Below are 13,901 nucleotides of genomic sequence, written 5' to 3' on the forward strand. Positions count from 1 at the left end.
AAAAAAAAAAAAAATAAAATCCTAAAAAAAATTTAAAAAAATAAAAGATTTTATTTATTTATTACACTGACACTGAAAAAAATCTCCAAGGTATATTGTGAAGTGACAGAAGCAAGATTCAGAGTATTATGCAAACTTTATGTAAAGGTGTGTTTGTGTTTATACACATCTAGAATACCTCTAGAAGGAGATACAAGACACCAAGAACATTGGTTGCCTCTATGAAGGGAAGGGAACCGGGTGGCCAGGGCATGGTGTAGGAGAGGGATGGTTTGAGATAGGGAAAGACAGTGGTGTTTTGTTATAAAAACCCCTGGTGGAGCACCTGAGTGGCTCAGTTGGTTAAGCGTCTGAATTAGGCTCCCCTGCTGAGTGGGGAGTCTGCTTGTCCCTCTCCCTCTGCTCTTCCCCCCCCTCCACTTGTGCTCTCTCTCTCTCTAATTTTATTTATTTATTAGAGAGAGAGAGAGTGGGGAAAGGGAGAGGGAGATGGAGAGAATCTCAAACAGACTCCACACCGAGCACAGAGCCAGATGCAGGGCTCGATCTCACGACCCTGAGATCATGACCTGACCCGAAACCAAGAGTCAGACACTCAAATGACTGAGCTACCCAGGCACCCCAGTTAGTTAGGTTTTAACAGGATGCCTGAAGGCCAGAAAACGGGGAGTCATGCCTGCTCTGGGAAAGTTAGAGACCTGCCCTGGCAGCATTCCAAAAACAACACCACAAGAAGCTGGATCAAACCAGACAGGCCCATGACAAAGAAAGCCAGACACCCTGACCAAGTAAGGGAGAAAAGGCATGTAACCTTCTCCCAAGAAATCCCATCCCCAAGTAATAAATATTCCACCCCTCGTTAACAACTGTAAATACAAGATAGAGACCCAAAACCTCAGGGAGCTCAGCTTCCCCCTGAAGCTCACCTGCTCTCACATCTTGAGAGTGTACTCTCTTTAATAAGCTTTCCCACTTGCACTGCTCAACCACTGTGTCTGATCTTTCCTTGAATTCTTGCTAGCAAGAAGAAAGCCTTTGGTGACGTCCAGGGATGGGCTGGGTGGAGGCCTCAGGGCCTGGGGATCTCCCCAGTCCACCTGGCAATGAAAGAATAACCCAAAGACATATTGTAAATGATTACCGCACTGATTTGCTTGAACACAAAACTCTAATAACAGATTGATTTTATCTAACTATGGATTTATCTATAAGAAAGATGAGAGAGGAAAGAAGGAAAACAACAGCAGTATTTGGAAATGGTGAACATTGTTTTCCTCTTGTGGGGTAAGCTGGCAACCAGCAAAAGGTCAGTTGGGGATGTTCTGCCCTCGGTCAGCAGACTGGGTCCTCGGGGGGGAAACCAATGTAGATGTTTATGGATTCCCAGAGGACCTTGGGAATTTAATTCCGAGCAAGGTGTGACAGGCTATGTCTGTGTTACATCTGTCACTGTCTTCTCCATCCCAGCTCTGCTAACCCTATACCAGCAACTTTCCCAGAATTTTTCAACTACCCCTCTCAGTCACTCAGCACTCAGCCATGTGGACTATGAGGGCTGCTGGTTCCTTCTGATGCTGCTCATGAGTTAACTGTTGCTTTGGGATCATGGTTATGCAGCAACATTTAAGAACCTGGACATTAGATGGTGAAGGAGAGCGAAAAGCCTAAGGACAATCACACTAAGGAATGGTGAAATCCACTGCATGTCCAATTTCTTAGTTTGCCTAAGCCCAACCTGGAGAGCAATTCACAAGGATGAGTTTGGTCAATATTAGTTAAGCAAGCAGCTTTTAAGTTAATTGATTATACCACTTCTCCTAAGGTATTTATTGGGTGCAATAAGATGTGTTGCCCATTGCCCAGACTCCACTTTGGCTGGTGAGCAAATAAAACGTCTATCTGATAAATTTATGCTCATCTATTATACTTCTAATGCTTGAGCTATTTCTTTTGCTGTTTGAGCCAGAATCTGATATAAATTATGGATAACATGATCTAGTTCAGGAACTCCTAGCCAGAGCATAAATCCTTGCCCTAATCAGTGAAATAATGTCTTGGATACCTCCTGGTAAGGGAATACATCAAAATAGTAATAAAACGAGAGCACAGGGAAGTTCAGTTTTGAATGCCTGGAAAGGCTGAATGAGTATACTCAAAGTGTAGGCATATTTTAATATGGCACGCATAGGAAATCCATCTGATTACACCAAAAGAACATCCCAGGGATGCACACTGAAGAGGCACAAACGTATTGTTTATGGTATCACTGACACTGCCCTTCATGTACCCATGAGTGCATGCCCTGGAGTTTAAATGCAGTACTTGTAGTTAAAAGGACCTGAAATGGTCCTTTCCGGTGTCATTTCACTGGTGTCTCTTCCCAACAACCCCAGTCTCCCAAAGACAAATCATGTAAGGGTGTATCTGGGGGTATTCTCTTTGAGAATGCAGCTTGCACCTGTTGAGCATATGATGTTGTTTTTGACAATATTTGTTTTATTTAAAGATTTTATTTATTTATTTGACAGAGAGAGAGATAGCGAGAGAGGGAACACAAGCAGGGGGAGTGGGAGAGGGAGAAGCAGGCTTTCTTGTTGAGGAGGGAGCCCGACGCGGGGCTCGATCCCAGGACCCCGGGATCATGACCTGAGCTGAAGGCAGACATTTAATGACTGAGCCACCCAGGTGCCCCTGTTTTTGACAATATTTGATAAGCTTGAAATGTTAATAAGGTAGAGCCTGATAGAGGAGGAATCATCATAGTCTCGTGGGTCCTCCTGGAATCATTTCATGTGACGGCCTCTAAGGATTAAACTTTTGTGGAAATTGGGATGATTTTGATTTAAAAGATCACTAGTCCATTCAGTTCTGCCAAAATTTTATAGGTCAATATGATCAAGGAAGTTTTTATTTTAATGGATGTACCTTACACAGTTCTTAAGTATTTCACCTGTAAAGTGAGATTCCCTATCACTGGAGAGTAATGAATATACTATCCAAGTGGTAAAAACCAAAATCTATCTATTATTAGTTTTTGTTTGTTTGTTTTGGCAATATAATATTAGCCTTTTAGTAGGGGAAGACTTCAATACAAGCATAAAACTAACAAACCATTACTAAAGTGTTGTAGGGATGGAAAAACTTTTCCTCTACCCTTTTTTTTTTTTTTAAAGATTTTGTTTATTTATTTGACAGAGAGAGACACAGCGAAAGAGGGAACACAAGCAGGGGGAGTGGGAGAGGGAGAAGCAGGCTTTCTGCCGAGCAGGGAACCCGATGTGGGGCTCGATCCCAGGACCCTGGGATCATGACCTGAGCTGAAGGCAGACGCTTAACGACTGAGCCACCCAGGCGCCCCTCCTCTACCCTTTTATGCTCCTTCAGTGGGGCTTGTGAATTAAACTGACAAAAGACAGATGAGCAAGACAAAACACAGGTTTTTTATTTTTATTTTTTAGACAGGGGGAGGGGGGTGGGACAGAGGGAGAGGGAGAAGCAGACTGCTTGCTGAGCAGGGAGCCCGAAGAACCCCAGGACCCTGGGATCATGACCTGGGCCAAAGGCAGACACCTAAGTGACTGAGCCACCCGGGTGCCCCAGAGAGAGAGAATCTTAAGCAGGCTCCATGCCCAGCATGGAGCCCAGCACAGGGCTCTATCTCACAACATTGAGATCATGACCTGAGCTGAAATCAAGAGTCAGCTGCTTAACCAACGGAGCCACCCAGATGCCCCAACCAGTTCTTTTGTTTTGTTTGTTACATACACAGTGTACATACACGCAGAAGTGCTCAGTGATAAGTAACTCGGAAGGGTGGTTAGAATTGGGAGGCTTATATACCTTAGTAGGGAAAAGGGTGGGGGGAAAAGGCTCTTATGAGTAGAACAAATAGGTTTCTTAGGAAAGACAAATGGGTTTTAGGAGAATGAATGGGAGCTAAGAAAGTTTGCGATGTTTGTTTATGCAGAGGCAAGTGATCTTTCCCTTTTCTTCATGGCCATGAAACTTCCCTGGAGAGGGGATTTATGGTAGGTTTACTCTTGGTCTCTCTTCTGGGAGTAAATCTGAAGCGGGAATTTATGGAAACCTCATTTACCAGAAGTTGCTGCTTTGAGTCAGATAATGGAAGCTCTAAGAGAACTTCTTTCTACATCTGTTGATTCTCAATTGCCTTCAGCTCAAAATAATTTTTATGCCAGAGTGGCAGATTTTGGGGTGGCATATTCTATTCTCCTTCAGTGTTGTTCAAAATTTTGTGATTTGGGCTGAAGGGTAGCAGAATACGGCACCCTAAAATATGCCTCTTTGGCATGCAAATTATTTTGAGCTGATTTTTTTTTTTAAAGATTTTATTTATTTATTTGACAGAGACACAGTGAGAGAGGGAACACAAGCAGGGGAAGTGGGAGAGGGAGAAGCAGGCCTCCCGCTGAGCAGGGAGCCCGATGCGGGGCTCGATCCCAGGATCCCGTGATCATGACCTGAGCCGAAGGCAGACGCTTAACGACTGAGCCACCCAGGCGCCCCTTTTTTTTTTTTTTTTAAAGAAAAAGAAGACACAGGAGAATCTCTGAAAACAGAGTTGAATTAGCTTTTTTGTAAGGGAAATTTACATTTGTAAGGGAAATCTCCATTTGTAAGGGTGTCTCCCTCTTTGTAACAGGAAGAGAAGGATGATTTATTTTCAAGAAACTCTCATCAATAGAGAATATGCCTGACTTAAATCTGCATAGCATCCTTACTATACTTTTCCTGGTAACCTTCCATAACTGCTCCTCCCCCTCCAACATCTTCCTTTTGTCATTAGCTGAAGATGGTATTTAAGCTGGTGACTTGGGCCATTTGGGGGAGTTTTATTGTTTTTTTGGATTATCTCCCATGTATACGTGAGGTATACATATTATTAAACTTCTGTTTGTTTTTCTCTTGTTAGTCTGTCTTGTATTACCGGGAGGCCTCCGCCAAGAATCTTGAAGGGTAGAGGGAAAATATTTTTCTCCCCTATAGAGTAATTGAATAAAACCCATTTGAAAATGTTCAAAAAAAAATTTTTTTTTTAAGTAGGCTCCACATCCAGCATGGAACCCAATGAGGGGCTTTTACTCACAACCCTGAGATCAAGACCTGAGCTGAGACCAAGAGTCAGCCACTTAACTGATTGAGCCACCCAGGTGCCCCGTTCAAATGGTTTTTGAGGCAAGGGTTCTGAGCTCTGCTTTTCTTTATAGCTTTTCCTGGGTTATGATAATGACAGGGCAAGATTTGGCCACATTTCTGGAGTAAAATTTCCTCACCAATATTTTTTTAAAGTTTGAACCAATTTATCTTTACCATTGTGAATAATTTCACAGAGAATACATTAAACGTCTGGAGATGGTCTCTGGGAACATTAAGCAGCCATCTTGGCAACACAAATGCCCATCATTGTGATGAGGAATAAAAGCAGAAAAATGTTCTTTCAGCCTGAAAGGTTGACCTATAGGCTGCATAGTTTCGATAAGGATCAAATACGTGCTGGTTGCTACATTCTTTTTTTTTTTTTTTTAAAGATTTTATTTATTTATTTGACAGATAGATAGAGAGCACAAGTAGGCAGAGAGGCAGGCAGAGGGAGAGGGAGAAGCAGACTCCCCGCTGAGCAGGGAGCCCGACGCGGGGCTCGATCCCAGGACTCCAGGATCATGACCTGAGCCGAAGGCAGCCACTTAACCAACTGAGCCACCCAGGCGCCCCTGGTTGCTACATTCTTAAAGGGTCTCATGACTGCCTGTAAATCTCACCAATAGTTAATATCGAAGTGAATGATAAGCACCAGAGAAATCTTGCAAAAGTAGTTTTAGCAGTAGAAATTTGAAGAAAACATTTATGATCTAATACTCCCTGCACGTCCCCTCCCCTTTGAGCACAAAGCATAAAACCTCCAGCTTCATACAGCAAAAGTGCAGCTCTTTATGCTCACGGGTCCTGTCCCCATGCTACTTAAATAAACTTACTAAGTTGCACCATTAAGACATCTCGAGACTTCTTTCTTGACCGTTGCGCTCAATGATCCCAGAACAATTCTACATACGCCAGTTTTTGAGATGGTCGGTATTTCTTTTCTTCTGAGGGGGAAGATTATCAAATTTGAATGAGCTTTTCAGGATTCATGAAATTACGTTGGGCAAGCCCCTTCCCCCTGTCCGACAGTTACCTCTGCTTCATTATAATGTTAAAGTCCCTGCCCTAGAAGTAGCACAAGCTTCATTAACATAGGATGCAGGTGTAGGCATGTTTTCTAAGTATGCCTGCACAATCTTATGCCCACATTTACATGCTCCAAGAGCCAGTATAAACTGGATGGTGTCTTGGGCTCCTTCTCTCAGGTAGGGAATGCAAGGTCTTGCTTACTTTTGAAACAGCACTGGGAGTTTTAACCACTGATTTATTGTCTCTGATATAGTTAGGCTAGAGACTTGTGAGTTTTTGCATTCTCTTTGTTCCCTTAAAATCCTTAACTACTGAGCTTTTGCATTTCTTTGTAATTCTGACACCTCCTAGGAAGTTCTGCAAGAAGTGTGCTTGGACAGATAGGGCATAGATCATGGAAAACAGCTAGGGGCCCCAAATGACTTGTTTTATGTCACAAAGCTATATCTAATCTTTCTTTTTCTGGAGATCCCTAACTCTTTCTGCTTTCAACAGTCTTAGGATGAGCCCCTGATTTTTGAGCAAGTTTGCTTTCATGGGAGGAGCTTAGCCCAGTTAGAAATGCCTGATTTTGAGCTTGCTATAAGGCCTGCTCAGAGGAAGAAAAGGGCTACTGTCATATGAACCCCAAAGTAGGGGCTCTGGGACATTGACCTTTAGACCATTCATCAGTGGCTGAGGTCTAGCAATAGTACCTAACTGCAAGATAGGTCTTCAGCAGCTGTTTTTTTTGTTGTTGTTTTTGAAGACCAGTGTTCCTTCATCAGAATGAATGCAAGTAAATTGGCAGGCATTGATATCATGATAATATTTACCAAACAATCATTTGGTTGTATTCTTTGTTTTTCAGCAATACCAAATCTATCTAGCATTCTTATAACAAACTGTAGAAATGATCTCTGAAAGTATAGTCTTTATCTAGCATTCTTATAAATGGAGGGGATGCCATATATATAAATACTTCACATATATGAACTATATCTACCAACACTATATATTTTTTTTTTTTAAGATTTTATTTATTTATTTGAGAGAGAATGAGAGACAGAGAGCACGAGAGGGAAGAGAGTCAGAGGGAGAAGTAGACCCCCCGCTGAGCAGGGAGCCCGATGCGGGACTCGATCCAGGGACTCCAGGATCATGACCTGAGCCGAAGGCAGTCGCTTAACCGACTGAGCCACCCAGGCGCCCTCTACCAACACTATATTATACCTTGTCCTACATTTAGCAGAGAATGTTATACACAGGTCCAAACTCTTTTCTATAGACATCTATTTTAATTTTTTTAATTAAAAAAATTTTTTTTAAGATTTTATTTATTTGCGAGAGAGAGAATGAGAGACAGAGAGCATGAGAGGGAGGAGGGTCAGAGGGAGAAGCAGACTCCCCGCCAAGCAGGGAGCCCGATGTGGGACTCGATCCCGGGACTCCAGGATCATGACCTGAGCCGAAGGCAGTCGCTTAACCAACTGAGCCACCCAGGTGCCCTCTATAGACATCTATTTTTAAAAACTGACCAGCAGCGTAGTGGTTTATTTTATTCGATTTACTCCTTTTCAAAATCTCTTCCCTCAGTTACACTGCAGCTGTTCCTTACTCTTCTGTCATCATGCCTGTTTCTAAGAGCCCACTTTCAGGTCATTGCTTCTAATGTGCCGTAGGAAGGGACTAGACAAACAGGCTTGTTAGTAAGTGGTGTGTGTGGGGAGGAATTCCAAATCTGAACGAGGCCCGAGGGCAGTGAAACGGTTCAGCTTTAGAGCATGGGCTTTGTTAATGGATATTTTTGAGATCTATTGCTTTACTTGGATGTTTCCTGCCTCCCACTTTGTGGAAGTGGCTGTCAGACTGACACCTCAGGACGACATCACCACAAACATTATTTCTACCAGTCTTGTGCAAGGTACTTGTCTGGGAATATCAAAGAAACACAGGGCTCTCTGGATTCTTGGGAACTCAATCTAATTTGGGATAGTAAATCCTCCTAAGAACAAAGCAACACATTACACATTCATCCCATATCAAGTGATTCAACACTGAAGGAACACCTCATAAAGATTTCCTGGAAAAGATTTGTGTGGAATCAATTTTCTTTAGAGAAAGTGACAGATATGTGTAGGAAAGGAAAAATTTCCCCTTTTTCCTTTCTAGGTTCTTTGCCTGGATTAATAATTAAATTGACGTAAGAGATTAACAGGGAAAAAAACCAATTTCATAAGTATAGGAACTCCATAAAAATATGAGACCCAAAGGGCAGCCAGGTAATTGAGGCTTATATAACATTTTGAGCTAAGGAAAGGGTAGGGATCTGGGATACAAAGGAGAAAAAGGCCATTCACAGGAAGGTGAGAGAAGATGGTTGGAGAGCAACCTTGTTATGTAGATAAGTTACTTAGGTAAAAGGTATCTCTAGTAATAGCTCTCTTCCTGGTACAGGCCCACCATCCAATTGTAAATTTAGGCAGTTGAGGAGGAGGTAAAGAGCTTTTCCTGAATCTGCTGGGTTTTGATTGCCTTCAACTTAAAATAATCCTTATGCCAAAAAGACATATTTTGGGGTGGCAAAATCTCTCTTTCATATGCTTTGGTGAGAGCAGGAGAAGGCTGTTAAAATATAATTTTCAGAGAAAGGTAAAATCATGACTCTCATATAGATCTAAAAGTCAACACATGTTAAGGAATTAATTTTACTCCTATTAAAGAGGACCAGAGCCTTCCAGTAGCTAAAGTAGTAAAACAGACTTTATTCAGGAACTATTGCATTAGGGGAAAAAAAGAGAGCTCAGTATAGAACTGAGCTCAATTCCAAATGCAACCAAGGCAGCTGGGGACTTAGAGCCTAGGAGCAGAATGAGGGGATCAGTGGACGGAAAGTTACTGAGAGGAGACATCAAAAGGGTAGGGAGATTCTTGCTAAATTGAGTTAATAGGATTCTTGCTGAAAGCAGGACAGGATGGGATATCAAGGGTGGGGAGATTCTTGCTAAAATGATTTAGGATTCTTGCTACAAGCGGGCTGTGCAGCACCCCCCTCCCCCCCCCCAAGGATGTAGGGCCAACATCAAGGCCTCACTGAAAACAGGGCTCAGGGAAGCTTGACCAAAGTTTGGTCAAGGAGAGTGTTTGTCACTTCTATGATATGAGAGAACCAGGTGGATGTTATAATTGGTTCAAGGAAAAGTGAAAACTGTACAGATTTACATGAAGTAAAGAATGTTGAGACAAGTTGCAAAGGTCCGCAGAAATGGTTTTGCCACAGAGGGAAGGAAGTTAATTAGAATTACTACCGAACAGGACATAATTTACATATCTATCAGCTACCTACAGCTTACAAAGAATTGCAAAGTAGCTCAAAGACAATGAATAGGGCTAGGATCTGATAACCCAGAAGGGCAGGCTATAGACGATATAGAGTTTTCCATTGAAACGCAAATATTTCTCCATAAGGAGCTTCTGGCAAGGTGATTGGAGGGTTAAGAGCAGGAAAGTTAAAAGAGGAGGAATTTAGGAAGAGTAAGGAAGTCACAAAAGGTTAACCCTTTGGTTGGACTTGAAATACGACCTGTAGGAGACGCAGTGGCTTTTTCAGGGTGAAAGAGAAGGTTTAATTTCAGATTCTCTAAATCTTTAATGCATGAAGATCCCGTGTATGCATATTTGATCCTAATGGCTTTAGGATTCCTATGTGCTGATTCCAGCTACTTCTAGTTTCTGTGGCTACAGAACTTTCCACTGAGCCAGGTAGTGTCTGAAGTTGTTCATATGGGGTTTTTGAAAACCTTCGGACAGCTTGGAGCTGTATAGGTGGGGTGGGGAGAGAAAGAAGATGAGAAATTTGGCTTATTTTATTTCTGTATTGGCTTTTATTTTTAAAATAACTCTGTACTCCTTGTAAAGTTTTCCCTCAGAACAGTTTTTCCTCTGCACACTCTCTTTTTCTTCATCACGTTAATGGCTGCAGCTTTGCTCTGGTGAGTCAAAAGGAAGGACCAGATCTTCACGAACCACTTGCTAGAATAGAGGGACCAAATTATATAGGAGGGCCCCTAGGGGGGATAGTAAGGTGAGGAAGAATGGGGATACAGGTAAGCATGGTGAGGGGCAGGGCGTGTGGGAGAGACATGAAAGACGAGAGCTAGGAAGGGCTTATCACAACAAATGGCTTAGTCAGGAAATGGGAGCTAAAATTCCATTTCTGCTAGAACATGCCCACACTAATTTTGCTCAAAAGGTTTTTGGATGCAGCTATAAGGGATGAAAAAGTTTTCCTTGCCCCTCTTAGGGTGCCTGGGTAGGTCTGAAAATTAAACTGACAAAGATTAACAGGAGGAAAGCATACAAATCTGTTTGATACATGTTTTCTGTGTTGTGGGAGCTTTAATGAGGCCTGACCTAACAGACCCGAGTATTTTTATGCTAGGTTTGATAAGGATTAGACAGTTGTAGAGGAACATGATAGACAAGGAGTATGAGGTAAGTGTAGTAAACTGAGGGAAACTTAACAAGGCCTGTTCTTTCAGATTCTTCTCAGCATCCCTGTGTCTTCAGACATAAGGATGCTCCTTTCCTCTGGAGGTAGGCAGGGCACCTCTCACATGAGGGCCTTATGACCCACTTTAGGGCAGAAGGATGAGGGAAGGTGCTTCTGCTGTTTTTTTCATGCTCCTTCAGCTTAAAATATTCAATATGCCAAGATACCATATTTTGGGGTAGTGTGTCTTGATCCCCATCACAGCCAAGCATCTTTATTCCCTTTTTTATTAAAAAACATTTTTTATTATAAAATGGTCCTTATATTTTCTTCTATAAGAGAATTCCCACAGAAACATTAGGTTTTATGGGATTTGAAGGAATATTTAAGAATATTCACTGAGTCATTTTTCAAATGAGATATAATTGACATATAACATTGTATATGTTTAAATTGTACAATGTGTGGATTTGATACATTTATATATAGCAATGCGATTACCACTGTAACATTAGCCAACACTTCTATCATGTCACATAATTATCATTTTTTTGTGGTGACAACATTTAAGATCCAGTCTCTTGGCAATTTTAAGTATATAATACAAGTATCATTGATTATAATCACTATGCTGTATATTAGATCTCCAGAACTTATTTATCCTACATAACTGCAGCTTTGTACCCTTTGACCGACTTCTCCCCACTTCCCCCACCCCCCAACCCCAGTAACCACCATTCTACTTTCTGTTCCTGTGAGTTTGGCTTTTTAAATTTTTTTTTTTTTTTTTTTATGGAATGCTTCACGAATTTGCGTGTCATCCTTGCGCAGGGGCCATGCTAATCTTCTCTGTATTGTTCCAATTTTTTAGTATATGTGCTGCCGAAGCGAGCACGGCTTTTTAATTTGAATTAATTTGAATTAATTTTTTATATATTTTTAGATTTATTTATTTATTTATTTAATTTGAGAGACAGAGAGAGCACACAGAGGAAGAGGGAGAAGCAGACTCCCCACTGAGCAGGGAGCCTGATGCAGGGCTCAATCCCAGGACCCCCAGGATCATGACCTGAGCCAAATCAGATGCTTAACCGACTGAGCCACCCAGGTGCCCTGGCTTTTTAAGATTCCACATATAAGTGAGATCACAGAATATGGTACTTGTTTTTCTCTGTCTGATTTATCTCACTTAGCATAATACCCTCATGGTCCATCCATGTTGTTGCAAATGACAGGCATTTCTTCTTTCTCATGGCTGAACAATATACCGTTATGTGTGTGTGTGTGTGTGTGTGTGTGTATACATATACACACTGTACCTTTTTTATCCATTCATCTATTGATGGGCACTTTGATTCCGTATATTGGTTATTATGAATAATGTTATGAACATTAAAGTGCAGATATCTTTTCAAGATCCTGTTTTCATTTCCTTCAGATATATACCTGGGAGTGGGATTGCTGGATCATACAGTAGTTCAATTTTTAATATTCTGAGGAACCTCCATACTGTTTTTCACAGTGGCTGTACCAATTTAAATTCCCACTAACAATGCACAAGGGTTCCCTTTTTGCCACATCCTTGCCAACACTTGGTATCTCTTGTCTTTATGATAGCCATTCTAACAGGTATGAGGTGTGCCATGAGCACCCTATGAAGGTGCACACACGAGTTGTGTCTTTCCACAGTGTCAGCTTTATTCAATCATAAAGCAAAGTTTAATCACAATTATAAAGCAGGTTCAGGATTCCAAACTCAATGACATTTCACCATGTGATTAAACTTGGCTTCTCAAACAGCACACAGAGCAGGACAGAAGACAAACCACACAATGGACAAGATAACAGGTGTAGGAAGTTAACGAACCAAATGCAAAGTCAGTCTATGGGCACGCAGTTGAGATAAAGCCCCAGTCTGCGGCAGCTTTTGGCACTTACTGCTTATGTTGAAGCAGTGAAGGATCTCAGTTCTGTTCGGAGATCAGTTGGTGGCAGTTGCCTTTTTTAAGTGGTCAGACATAGAGGGGTCACGTCTGAAGAGTCTAACAGCTTGCTGCCAGAATCCTTCCCTCTTTAAAGGGATTTAATTGGTTTCGGGTCCCTGCAGACCTCCTCTGGTTCTGCTCGTTATCAGTTCTGGGCTGTCGGCTGATGCTGGTCCCGGCCATCCCTCCTAGCTGCAGTACCTTTACCTACTTGCGTCATTGCTCGACACGGGCTCCTGCTTGACACGACAGACTCCAATTTGCTCTCTATTAAGGTGATAGTTCATTGTGGTTTTGATTTGCATTTCCCTGATGACCAGATGTTGAGCCTCTTTTCATGTACCTGTTAGCCATTTGGATAGCTTCCTTGGAAAAACACCTATTCTGTTCTTCTGCCCATTTTTACATTGGATTGTTTGTTTTTTGTTATTAAGTTGTATGAGTTCTTTATATATTTTTGATATTAACCTCTTACCAGATACATGGTTTACAAATATTTTCTCCCATATCATAGGTTGCCTGGGTCATTTTTGGTTAGATGACATTTCTCCTTTCTTTTTCATGAGTAGAGCAGGGAAAGCAACATGAAACTCAGATATAAAGCCAGAAGGTTCAAAAGCCACATTTGTGTCTTTGGCTCCATTTAGGCAATGGTCACAGAGGACTCTTGGTATTCAGATGACACCCAACAAAGACTATAGTCAGCTTCAGTTTGAGCTCACAAGTGACAAAGACTCTCTCCTTGACCAAACCTGAGTCAGGCTCCTCTGAGACCTCTTTTCAACTAGGCCTTGTCCTTGGGACCTGTCTTCAGCCTGCCTAGTCCAGTCACAGCAAGAATCCTGCTAAGTCAGTTTAGAGAGAATCCTCTCTTTTTTTTAAAAAAAGATTTTACTTATTTATTTAAAGACTTTATTTATTTGAGATAGAGAGAGAGCATGAGCGGGGGGGGGGCACAGAGCAGAGGAAGAGGGAGAAGCAGGCTCCCTGCTAAGTGGGGAGCCCAACATGGGGCTCGATCCCAGGACCCTGGGATCATGACCTTAGCCAAACGAAGGCAGATGCTTAACCGACTGAGCCACCCAGGCGCCCCTAAAGATTTTAAAGTAATCTCTATACCCAATATGGGGCTCAAACTTAAAACCCCGTGATCAAGAGTGACATGCTCTACTGACTGAGCCAGCCACATGCCCTGAGAATCCCCACTCTTGATATCTGATCACCCTGGCTTGCCTTCAGTAAGAAGCCTGCTGAGT

General features: G+C 42.0%; 1 non-coding gene across 1 annotated transcript; it reads right to left on the reverse strand.

Annotated features, from left to right (window-relative positions):
• Positions 1 to 11,446: 11,446 nt before the first annotated feature.
• Positions 11,447 to 11,555, reverse strand: LOC115944192 (U6 spliceosomal RNA). Its single transcript, XR_004078766.1, has one exon. It is a non-coding gene; the product is annotated as a U6 spliceosomal RNA (small nuclear RNA).
• Positions 11,556 to 13,901: the final 2,346 nt, after the last annotated feature.

The sequence above is a fragment of the Leptonychotes weddellii genome, unplaced genomic scaffold (genome assembly GCF_054177405.1).
Source record: "Leptonychotes weddellii isolate Sample4059 unplaced genomic scaffold, ASM5417740v2 HiC_scaffold_1866, whole genome shotgun sequence".
Lineage (NCBI taxonomy): Eukaryota > Metazoa > Chordata > Mammalia > Carnivora > Phocidae > Leptonychotes > Leptonychotes weddellii.